Source organism: Nipponia nippon, unplaced genomic scaffold, assembly GCF_047370975.1.
Source record: "Nipponia nippon isolate SJK-2023a ecotype South Korea unplaced genomic scaffold, ASM4737097v1 scaffold_21, whole genome shotgun sequence".
NCBI lineage: Eukaryota > Metazoa > Chordata > Aves > Pelecaniformes > Threskiornithidae > Nipponia > Nipponia nippon.
Window position 1 is genome coordinate 4,390,945 of NW_028262338.1, and position 12,162 is coordinate 4,403,106.

At 35.5% G+C, this 12,162-nt stretch overlaps 2 protein-coding genes across 3 annotated transcripts in view; one reads left to right on the top strand and one right to left on the bottom strand.

Moving 5' to 3' along the window:
- SPDL1 (spindle apparatus coiled-coil protein 1) overlaps positions 1–2,171 on the bottom strand; it is a 29,757-nt gene extending 27,586 nt beyond the window's left edge. The window contains exon 1 of one of the 2 annotated variants that reach the window (XM_087759967.1): positions 2,132–2,171. The gene's annotated coding sequence lies outside the window, so the exon portion shown is untranslated. The remainder of the gene's footprint in view (positions 1–2,131) is intronic. The other variant, XM_087759972.1, reaches the window with a different exon arrangement.
- Positions 2,172–2,901: 730 nt separating this feature from the next.
- The window catches only part of SLIT3 (slit guidance ligand 3), a 601,195-nt gene continuing 591,934 nt past the window's right edge, over positions 2,902–12,162 (top strand). Inside the window, exons 1-2 of the mRNA XM_087759961.1 lie at positions 2,902–3,142; positions 3,930–4,073. The gene's annotated coding sequence lies outside the window, so the exon portion shown is untranslated. The remainder of the gene's footprint in view (positions 3,143–3,929; positions 4,074–12,162) is intronic.

A 12,162-nucleotide genomic window follows, 5' to 3' on the forward strand; every position in this document is an offset into this window, starting at 1 on the left:
AGCATAGAACAACAAAGTCATTAAGTCCATCATTTGTAATAAATTTGGCTTTATGGAGACAAATACTTTTGTCCCATTTAGCTATGAGAAGACTCTCACTTTTCATGTTTCTTTTCAGCTTAGATTGTGTTTAGTCCCTAGCTTGCCAATGTAACTATATATTTGCTCTTAGAAACTTTTCTCCTGCTCATGACCTCAATAACAGCTATTTTCCTATAGAGATTCTACAAATCCAGTAGTTACTGAAACATTAAGTGTTTCCTATGTGTGTAGTTTGTATTCTTTTGCTTATTGACATTTTGGATCGCTAAACTTAACTAAATCTGTGCACTGCTGACCCTCCATAAAAAGTAAATGCATGTTTTCTAAGTCTTATCTATGCTAGCAGGCAAGCACTCCATACAAGTAATGGAGTAATTACAGCAAGTAGATGTGTTGGGGTTTTTTTTTCCCCCTGGAGAGAGGACTTGTTGCCTTTATCTACATAAAACCAAATGATATTAAAAAGCCCTCTTAGTCTTTCCCTGCTAATTGCTCAGTGTAACATATGAGCTGACAAGTGTTTTACTAACTGTGCTTAAGATCCCAAATGCTATAGGAAGCAAACAAGTAATAGCAGCCTATTGAGAAGCAACTGATAACTAGCTACGTGATTCGTTTTGGCACAACAGATCCAGGGTTCATTATAATTAAAATTTGTTGGAGCATTAGGGGTCTTTTTTGTTTGGTTGTGGTTTTTTTTCCCCCCCTCATGTTCTTGCTCTTCATTATTTAAGACGACTTAATTTTGCACAATTGAAAGCCACGTTATGTTATTTCCTAGTGCAACTTCATAGAAGCCCAGGTTTAACTCCTTCCACATTTTTCAGTTGGTAAACATTAAATTGTTCTGTTTTTTTTGAAATGAGTCACTTTCAATTAAGTAAAATTCACAAGTCCATACGTTTTAATTTATTACTATGAATTCCAAGGGCAGTAATACTAATACTTAAGTTCTTTTGCAAGGAACTCAAGTAGCTCAATAATTACAGCAACAGATTGAGGGCCAGTAACATACTGTTGGTAATCCTCTCTAAACTATTAGTGACTGACCTCATCCCAATCACTTCATCTTACTATTTCAGTCATCTTAGCTAAACAAAGATGTGTTTTGCTTTTTTCTGACCACTCTAACCTTAACTAGCTTTCTGTGGCTTCACGTGATTACTTGGCAAATCAAGTAGGTGTGCGAGTCTGTGTCAATACAAACTTTCAGGTACTCCCTTATGACAACTTTCCATTACTATTATTTAGATTTGTTACTTTTTTTTTTTTTTTACACTACTTGCTTGCATAGGTCAGGAGCCTCCCAATAAGCTTCCTAGATTTATGTAATTGAGGGGTCCAGTTATGAGAATGTATATTCTTCAGTGTATAAATTCAGAGCCAAGCTATGGTGGGAATTTACTTTCCTATTTCCTGATTTTCACTTTTTTTCTTTTTTTAAGTATTGGGTCAAGTTGGATGCATCTTTCAAAATTTCCAAATATCCATGGTTAAAGTCACAATTACAAAATTTTTTTCTAATAACAAGACAATGATACAAGTTTCACGATACTAACTTCAGGGGGCTGATTTTTTTGGTTTGTTTATACCTGGTAGCTCAAAAGCAGTCTATCTCATAACAAGTTTACCAAATCAACACGTAATAGAACCTAGAGTATACTGTAATACAAATTAATCTTAATTATTCCTTCTTTAAGCAGTACCGAGATGAGTCACTTTAAGTTCACATCCAGTATAAATTCAGACACCCGTTATTATCATTCTGTAATGTAATGGTGGTCCAGAACCCCTACTGCTTTTTGCTATGCATTATGATTTTAATTAGTTGACACTGGTTTACATTCAACTTATTGCACTAACATGTAGTTAATTCAGTATTTAAACACTGCTCTTCAATAGGAAAGCATTTTGGTAACAACATCAAATAAATATTTAAAAGCCACATTTTATGATATAGAAAATTACATATAGACATCATCATTAACGCTTCTAATTGCACAACCATTAACTAACCCAAACAGTTTACTATTCTCTGAAACTACATATAAATTATTCTAATTTATGAGGTTTTTTTTTATATACTCACTAACAGCCAAACTTCCCTAATGCAGTCATCTCCTTTTTACCATCGTTGCTGTCATGGTGGTTAATATACCTGGCGTTCTCCTAGCCACGTAGCTTTTGCAACCCAGATTCTCATTGTTTCAACGTTAACGAGAACCGGTGCGGGGAGATGCGGGCCCTTGGGGCTTGCAGCCCAGCTGCCGTAAATCACCAGCACCACCGTGTGGGCGTCTCCCTCAATTACGGTTTCCCCGGAGAGCCTGCAGTCTCCCTGCAGGTGGGACAGCGCTCCTTCACTGCCTTTCTAGAAGTTTTCTTTGTGATAATCAAAAGCAAGCATTATGAGAAGCAGGTAGCAGCTATTAAATATTAATGAGAAAATGTTATTTAATGAAGTAATATGACTTTATTGTGATAAAAGGTATGTTTCAAATTCATTTACATGGCTGCATTTTTTTCAATAAACAGACAGGGTAATTATCTTTAATTTTGATTAAATTTAATTTTCTACAGATCATCAGCTACATTCTGGACAATAATGTAGAGCTGTTACTATGTATTTCTAATCAAATGGAGTAAAAAGTTTAATCAGCTTTGCAAGCTGGAGGTCATTCGCTTTTTCACCATCAAAACCAATTTAGCTTTCACCTGGATCTCATTTCAGGCCTCCTATAAAATGTCTTCACTTTCCCAAAGGTGCAGCAGTAGTTTAGGTCTTTTGTGTAAGTGAATGTGAAAACTAAACTAAATTTTTCTCTTTTTTTTTTTTTTTTTTTTTTTTTTTTTTACTGTTAATAGTATGTAGTTTTTATTTATGTGAAATATGTTAAGCTATAGGCTTTTTCTTGTTCTGGCTATTCTTATACAATGTTTCAAAATGTTGGATGGTGTGATCACATTGGATTTCTTGTGAATCTGTATTTCATCAATTTATTATCTACTAAGTAGTTTTGAAAAGGCTTATTAGGGATTATATACCTCTGGCACATATGACAATAAAGAAGAATAGAAACAAGAAGAAAACCAAAGCATGGTAAGTTATAAGAACTGTATTTCAGTACATAAATGTTGGGTGGTTCAAGGAGTGTGTTTTACTTTTAAGGTCTGCTATTACTTAAAGATAATGTCATGAAATGGTTAAGATTGTTCCTAAAGAGGCTAAACTAAGCTATAAATGTGATCCTATATTGTATATAAAACTCATGTTGCATACTACATGAGATAAATAATTTGTAGCAACCTTACATGGGAATGTGTGAAGCATAATTAGTCATGTTTTCATTGATTGAGGTGTATTGCTCTATAACTAACTAAAAGCTGAAACTGTACCATACTCAGGACCAGGACTGTGAAGCATTACTTTTTTTTTTTTTTAAGTTTAGTTTAAGAGTAATGAATTGAGCAGTAGTTGTGTAGTTTTGTTTCAGTTCTAGATTTTCTGTTTGAGACTGCTTTTAACTATTTTTCTTTCTTCATCAGAGTAAATAATTGTGACTTTACTTCTAATGCCAATCCCTGTTCCCCACCATCCCCCTTAAAAGGTGAACTCAAACACATTATTAGGTAAAACTAATGGATGCTTTCCTGTTCTTAAGAAAGCTTACATGATAGTGTTTGGGACTACGTTGTCCTGTTCTGACTGTAGAGATGTGTAACATGACATGAGACAGCATGACTCAGACAGAAATTGATGTTTTAAAAGTTAAACAAGGTAACAGTATCTGATATCTGCCTGGTCATATGGAGAAGTAGCAGACTGAAAGTTTGTTGGGCTTGAGAGGTTCTTGGGTACTTTATGTACTATCTGATTTTATTTTCAGCTGCCTGCTTGCCTACCAGTTTATAAGTGTATCATCAACCCCAGCAACTGAATAGCTTCATTCTGGGACTGGCTGGCTGAAAAGTGTTTCACCTGTTGAAGTCTTGCCAGCAAGCAAATATGTTTTCTACCACTTCTGGAAAAGGTGGGTATAAAAAAAAGTGCTGTTGCACCACCCCACCCCTCCACACCCCCTCAGTGTAATTCTTTTCCCTTTATACTTTCTTTTTGAAAAGAAAATGAAAAATAAAAGCAATGAAGTGAGCAGTACTGAATAAAATGGGACAATTTTGAAAGATGAAACGGAAGGGTCTAATCACTTGAATGTGTTCTTGGAGTATTTACCTAGCCTGGTAAAATATTCTGATGCTTTCAGTCCCAACTTCATTTGCTACATAATTATATTAATTAATAGCTTTACTGGCAGATGAACAGCTTAGAGCCTAGTTTTAAAATTAAAGTTCTAAACACAATTGACTTCTTTATTTCACTGTTAAATATTCATGCTGTATCTCAAAATATAGAACCATTTAATCTTTTAAGTTTAACCTTGAGTGCAAGATCTCAGTGAAGATGGTCTGTAACCACATTTTGTGCTTTGTATTTATGATTATAGTGTCTTTAATAACACAATCTCTTTCTATAGACAAATTATGTTACTGAATGGCCTGAAATGTGTGGTGCTCAAAGCTTTCTGTCTATGAAACTTACTATGCCATTTAGTGTGAAGGAGTATATCGGCCTTTACAAAGTCTTAGTTTAGCTAAACTTAGTCTAGGTAATCTACTCGGACTTAAGTGGATTCATCTTGGTATTTTAGGTTCAAATATACCTCTTCAGAAAACCAATATCACTCTATACCAATTGTGATGTCATGCTAAAATATCAAGTTACATATATTTTCTTGCCTAAGTCTTAAATTGAACGATGTTTACTAGAAAATACCAGTGTGTATTTGGGCAAATTGCCATAGAATGCCTTAGCAGCAGTGACATGTAAATGCTTCCTTCTGTTCAAGTAGAAATGCAAGCAGTTCTGAGCACTGAAGCACTCTTCTTAAAATATGTAGGCTTCCTTCTAGGGATTAACTCAGAATTAAGAAAGCAGCAAAAATGGTTAAGTTGTTCAGTACTCGGGACCAGTTTTTAGTGGACTGAGTTTGCTCTGTTATAAAATGTCTTGACACACCTACTTCACACAAACTACTGGGGTGCTATTTTCTGCTAATTAGTTCAGTGTGAAGGGAAGCAGTAGCTGTACTTGAAAGTTTCTCACTAATGAAAAGTAAGGCGAAAGAGAAGTTAAAACATAAATGAATGTAATAGGAAAAAACCTGATTGAAGTTAAAATGTAGTGATTTACCTGGGCTCTTCTCTACTCCTTATCATGATAGTGTACTTTGTGTAGCTGGGAAATAGTGCTATCAAAAGGTTGATTTCAACATTATTTCCTTGAGCTTTTATTGCTTTGAAATATTTGCTTATTGCTTTTCTTGTATTTTCATCTCAGGTAGTACCAGATTCATAAAATACATATTTATATATTTTGAAGCTACTTGTTAAACTCTTTCATGATCTCGGTAAACCTGACAAACATGGTAACAGTCCTGTGACAGAGGTATTGCACCCTTTCTCATGTGGTCAAAATAAAGCACTGAAGTTGCCTTTTTCAGTATAACTAAGCAGCACAGTGAAAAGCGTTGGGTTATTTGGTCTTTTCCTTTAGTGACAATTAATATAATAATATATTATTCCCATAATATATACACATATAAAACTTGAACTACAAATTGGCAGAAACTTTTATGCATGTGTTCGCTAAATAACTGTTTAGTCTTGATCGTAGCAATGACAACATAGCTAGTTTCTGTTAAGCATTTGAGGTCAACTGCTCTTTATTTTATGTGCTAACAGATTTTTTTTTTCCGCACTGATTGTACCAAAGAATAGCAATATTAAGATTGCAATAAGCCTACTTTTTTTCTTTCCTGTGGTATGCAGAATGTCTTTGTAATGTCTTGGGATCTGTTTTAAATTAAATGTGTGCTGATTTGAGCAGCTGGGATTTGGCTTTGGTTTGAATGATAAGTTTTAGATGAGTAATAGAAATATTTCTGAAAATAGTTTTTTTTAAAACACATCACTAAGTAATGAACCACTGGATGTCACTGTCTTTCTCCAAGTGCAAAGCTCAATTTTTTTTTTTGGATACTGTGGTAAAGTATTAAGGTAGGCAATTACTGGTTTTGACTCTTCTGACAGGCATGGCTTTACATACCAAGGGATCATGAAAAAAGCAATATGGTTAACAATGATTACAGACAAGACATTTCAACTGGTAAAATGGTGAAGAAATGTGCATATTGTCCGACCTGAAGTGCCCAATACAGGGAACTTGGTTAGGAAACTAGAGTCTGTATAGGAAGTAGCAGGACAGATTCCCACAGAAAGGCTGACTCCTGAACTGGACCTTATGCTTCTCCATTTCTTATATGAGTAATCTAAAATTAGAATAGAAGTACCACTCTATTTCAATCTCTCCTGACAACCTCTTTGTATTTTATCGTTAATGTTTTTTGCATATCTTCTGTTCATGAGGTTTGCATTCATGCTGTTTAGGTTTTTTTGGATGCTTTGAAATGCTGACAGCTACAGAACCAAAGCAGTGTTGTTATCTTACTGGTCTGCCAGCTGAGGTTATAGTCAGTAGCCGAGGCAAGGGAAGTCGAGGTGCTGGTGGTGTGGTTCTGTGAACAATTTAAGCTAGTGTAAACTTGTGCTGCTACTGAGAGACTTGGTCATTTCTCTTTCCTGTTCCTGCCTGCTTGCTTCTTCAATGGTATTAGTAAAAGACTTCTGTAGCTCCTCAGTGAAATGATTTACATTACCACTTCAGGCTGGGTTAGTTTTAATCATAGTACAGTGTCAGGTTCTGTGTAACTGTAATGTTTCCTTTCTGATTGAATGACTGATTGTGAAGATAATAGTTTTTCTGGATCGTGCCTTTATAAGCTGTACCTTCACTGCTATATCATTGAGACTTAATTAAATGACTTGTGGGGAAATCAGAATACAGTTCAGGTGGTGTTTTTTTATGTTAAATAATTAAAACATCATTAGAATAATAAATGTATTAGAAATTTTTCCTTTGAATTCTAATGTTAAGTGAATTCAGGCTTCAACAATGGAAGGTCAAAGCTCTTCCATACAGGATCTTTATTCTCTGTAAATCCAAGATGTGTAGAACAGTAACTTCCCTGAGCAGTACACTGGGGTTTTTTGTGAGTTGTGATATGTAAGTATTTTGTGTGAACTGAGCAATATTTTGTTCAGTGTGGCATAGCAGAAAATCACTACATGCTGTGAAGTTAAAGCTTTTATATGAAAATCAAAATATGTCTTATCAGTTGAAGACATTTGTTTACAGTTAAGTTTTTGATGTGCTAATATACTTGCGTGCTCCTTCGAAGAGCAGACAGACATGGAAGAGTTTTTTACTAAACCAAATTTGAACCAGATTTTTGTATGAGTGTATTTCTGCATAGATCAGACCCTCTGAGTTAAACTTGTTGAGCTGTATAGAACTGCACATTGCCCAGAGTTCTGGAAAGATAAGCCCTTCACCCTTTCCTATTAAGGCAGGAACGTGTAGAGCAAAAAATAGGACTCGGTCATGTTCTTACAGAATACTTGAAAACTGCTTATTCATTACCAGGTACTTCTCTAGGTAACCTACTTGCATTACAAATAAAGTTCCATTTCAGATTTCAGGGGCCCAGACAATCAAATAGGGTATAGTTTTATTGTAATGTAGACTGGCACCACTGGTCTAGCTTACATGTTTGGTTCAGCTGATCAGTATAACACATTATCTGGTGAGTGGTTTCTTTCCTTCTCTTCTGGAAGCAGAAGAGTGTTAGACATCCAGTAAAGGCTGCTTGTCTGTGTCAAACCCATTGGAACCAGGCTGATTTAAAATATTGTTCTTGCTCCATCCAGCAGTTTATTATACTGAGAGAAGGATTCTGCAGAAGTGGAAATGACTGCTACAAACATTGTCAAAACAAGAAATGAAGAACACTACGTTAGTTTTCATCCAACATCTAGGATGACAGGCTCTGCAGTCTTCTCCTTTAAAGCATAGCATTATATTGTCTTGGGGCATTTACCTCATATCATGGAAGCTGATAGGTGTTTTGCTTTAAAATTTTCTGCAAGTATGATTAGCCTTAGAGCAAGTATTGAAGTATTTGATAGCTTACTTGCCATAAATGTATGTTTATTTATTACTTTCAGTAAATTATTCATACTTGCAGCATACAATGAGGCTGGCTGCACCTTCCACCTTGCTGAGTGCAGCTTTCTCCAAGGGGTCAAATTTTTTGACCACACTGGGGTGAAATTCAACAGCTTCTTTGTGTCTATTTAGGACTTTGAATTGCTGTTCATTTGCATAAGAAGCAAAATTACATTGCTAAGTTAACACTTGCATGCTGTAAAATATTGTAATATTAGCTGTTCCCATATACCCAGGATAGTAATTCTTGCAAGAGAAGGCAATAATGGATCAACTGGGGTGTTTTACTTGAGTCTTAATTTTATAAAAGCTGCTTCTTCCCAAAGGTTTCCATAAAAACTTTTGGATATTACCAGTTGAATTAATATTTCTAATACCATAAAACTTTCTGTAGTGATCTCCAGCATTTTGTCAGTCTCTTCACTCTCAGCAAAAGCTACATTCCTATCAGTAATTGGTCGTTTTTAAAATTGTAATCTACTTTCTTAGTTATGAATTCATCTATTCTGCTAAGTCTTTGCACATAATCAATACTTGACCCTTGCTTATTCCCTGTCTAGAGATCTCTTGATTCTCTAAATTATATGTCGACACAGAAGACTCCTATAATCGTAAATCCAGTGGAAACCTGTTATTCAGCCATAAAGCACTAGACATGCACACACACTGTTCACAGTTTAGGTAGGTAATCAGATAATAACTTATCTGCCACTGACTTGTTCCAAAATATGATCTTCATGGACTAATGTGATCTTTCTGATCCATCTTTGGAATTGCAAAAGTGTATGGAAAAGAGGAGGAAGAGCGGGGGGGGGGGGGAAAAGTACATCTTGCATAAAACAAACAATTACTACTTTAATTACTACATCATGTTACAAATAGTATTGCATAGCAAAGCTCAATTCTGAGGGAAGTAAGGTGCTTCTGTTGCCTTGAGGTCTGTTCAGCGATATAAAGTATTACTGTTTTCTTTTAGTTGCATGATGAATTAAAAGGCAAGGTTATCAAAATCAAAGATGTAAAGCTTTAATCTTTACAGACGTCAAGCTGGGTCTTTAGTATCCATCTTTTGTGGAATTTAAGCTCTAACAAATTTTTTTAGATGTTTGCTCAGTCCTAAAATATTGTTCTCTGAAGCAAGGTAGCCTTGTGTCAAAAGTTATACTGAAAGAGTTTTTTAATCTAGAAGCTGCAGTATGACTGTTCCCAAAAGCTACTATTATGCAAAAAGTAGTGGTTACTTCTAAATGATCTCATGATTTTATTGGTATATAAGTGTGCTTCCAAAAAGTACATTTAGAAAATAATATTTGTAACAGGCATGTACAATGAGTTCCTAGATTCTTGTTCAGTTGGCAAGAGCTTTTGCCAGCTGCTGCACTTAGGGGGTTAAGTCTTCATTGCTGCTTTGGGTTTCAGTGGTATTGAATGCTATGCTGTGCACCAACTTTGAAAGCAAAAACTAGTTAAAGCCAGATGTAAAAGAAGAACCATAATCAATTGCCAGGTTTAGATGAAGAGATGATTTGTTTGGCTGCTTGCACTACATGACCTGGAAGCTGCTCATCGAAAAGCTCCCGTCATGTCTTGGGGGGAGAAGCGTGCAAATCATGTAGTTAATTAGGGCAGACAGCCATTACCTAATGCCTTCTGCTGAGGGTGTTTATGTTAAAATCTGCTAAGTGTGTAAAATAATTGTTGAGGCATAGAGTCCTTACAGTTGACAACATTCACTTACTTAAGGAATTCACTAGCGATACAGCATGACCTTTAGGTTTTGCAATCTGTTATCTAGTTATATGCTATTCACTATTTTCCTAGTTTTGACTATAAGATTTTAAAAACACGTATTTGAGCACAAAAGCTCTTTTGAAACCCTATGCATTTTATATCCAAATCTCTGCTCTGGCTCTCTAGTTTACTATTTGTACCATACTGATGCTCAGTGACTGCAAGAAATGTTCAGGTCTGAAGAAACAGACACCTTTAAAGTTTTTTTCATACTTAAATTTCTCACAGGAAAATTCAGTCCAGGGCTTTTATCTATGACTTCAGTTACCTTTGCATTAGATTTTGAGCTACATCTCCCTGCTATCATCTCGTTTGTCACTAATTTTCTTGCTCAGCTTGGTCTCTAGCTATAATTCTGGAAGATGGACAGCCTAATTTGATCTTTCTGAATTTAACCATATCACTATATATGATCCTACAATGAAATTCTTGGCTATCCTATGCTTATTCTCAATTCAGTGTACTCTTATGATTCCAAGGCTTCCTAAGGCTGCTGATTAGCTGGACAATTAATGAATAGTATAATGAAGCTTGAACTTAAATTCATAAATTTCTCAGCACAAAATATGAAACTCTAATAAAAGAACAGCTATGAACATTATATATGATGTGACTGAAGTTTTTAGTTCAAGTTCAGTGTATTAGAAGCCTTCTGAAATAGAAGAGCTCCTATACTTAGACCTGGCTTGAATTCTGAAAGATGCATACCTCTGGAAATACAGTGTATGGATTTAAGCAGTTGCTCTGCTGACTATTACTTTGTCTTCTATAGTGAGGGAATAGGATAGGTCTATAGAACCAGCTACTCTTTCATTGTCATGCTTTCATGAAGTTGGTATCGGGTATATTAGTCCCACTTCTGTCCTGTCACATTACACAAGTATGGTACACTATCAACTAGAAGAATAACATAAATTACCTAACTCTTAAGTGCTGCTTAGGTCCTGCCTTAAATTTAACAGCTTCCCTGGCCTTAGATCATTTATTTAAGGTACTTCTGAAATTTTTTAAAAAATTGTAATTTCTAGCAGAAACTGTTTTGGCAGTCTCTTCCCAGTTAGAGAATGCAAGCCCCAATTAAGGCTTTTCCTTAGGCAAACTTCAAATATGATGGGAGGAGTAGGAAGACTCATCCACCGAGTCAGTTGTTCACCACAGAGGTTTTATTTTATTTGAGAGCACTTATGCTGACTCCTTATACACCTTTGTAACGATAGAATTACTTTATTCCTACGTTTCCTTCAGGGGAATAGAATCAAATGTGCTTAAATGTTTAGGCAGAAAACTGGCAAAAGTTTATGTAATTAATACTCCTTCCAACGGAATTAAAATGAATTGGAGTGCATTGGGTTTAATCTCTTTGGCTGGCATCTTCAAACGAGTGAAGTGTTTGAAATAGTTATGTGTTGAGCACCTGCGTCTCCTCAGGAGTCCTGAAGATCCCAGCTTTTAGTATAGTTGTTCAGATCCTGGCATATCTTGGCTAATAGATGATTTGTTGTTTTCTGTTTTGGTTTTTTTGCCCATTATGTGCAACTAATCTGCAGCACAGAACTCGCGTTAGGTCTTTGAGCTGCCTCCTCCTTTGTCTTTGCGTATAGTCATCTTGCTTCTGGAATTACAGGTGAGTCAAGCAAGCTTAAAAAGTACAATGTGGAAAGCAGCCCATTAGTAGCTGATGGACTTCAGCTTCATTAGAAACATATTTTTGTTTTTCTTGGGTAGAACAGCTGAGGAGAGGTACTTAAAACATACTTAATATAGCAGACTTGTCAGTGAAAGGCATTCAGATTATTAGCTGCTAGTTTATAGTGGGGAATGAATGAGAGGAAAGTTTGTATTTAAATTACCATTCATAATTTGCTGTGCTGTTTTTTCAGGTACAGAAACTTCTGTTGCTTTAACCCAGGTCCCAACAGACAGCTATTTGAAATAATCAAGATGTTCTTTAGTTTGTAGGTGTTTGGGATATGACTTGGAAATACGAGAACTATACATGCATTCTGGTCAAACTTTAATACCAAGCTGGGACATACTGTGCTAACACTGAGTATAAATCTTGTATTGGCAAACCTAGTTCTTATTAATATTTTTAATAGCTTGCTATTTCTCTTTTTTCCTTGAGCATGTTTTGTTACCAAAAGGCT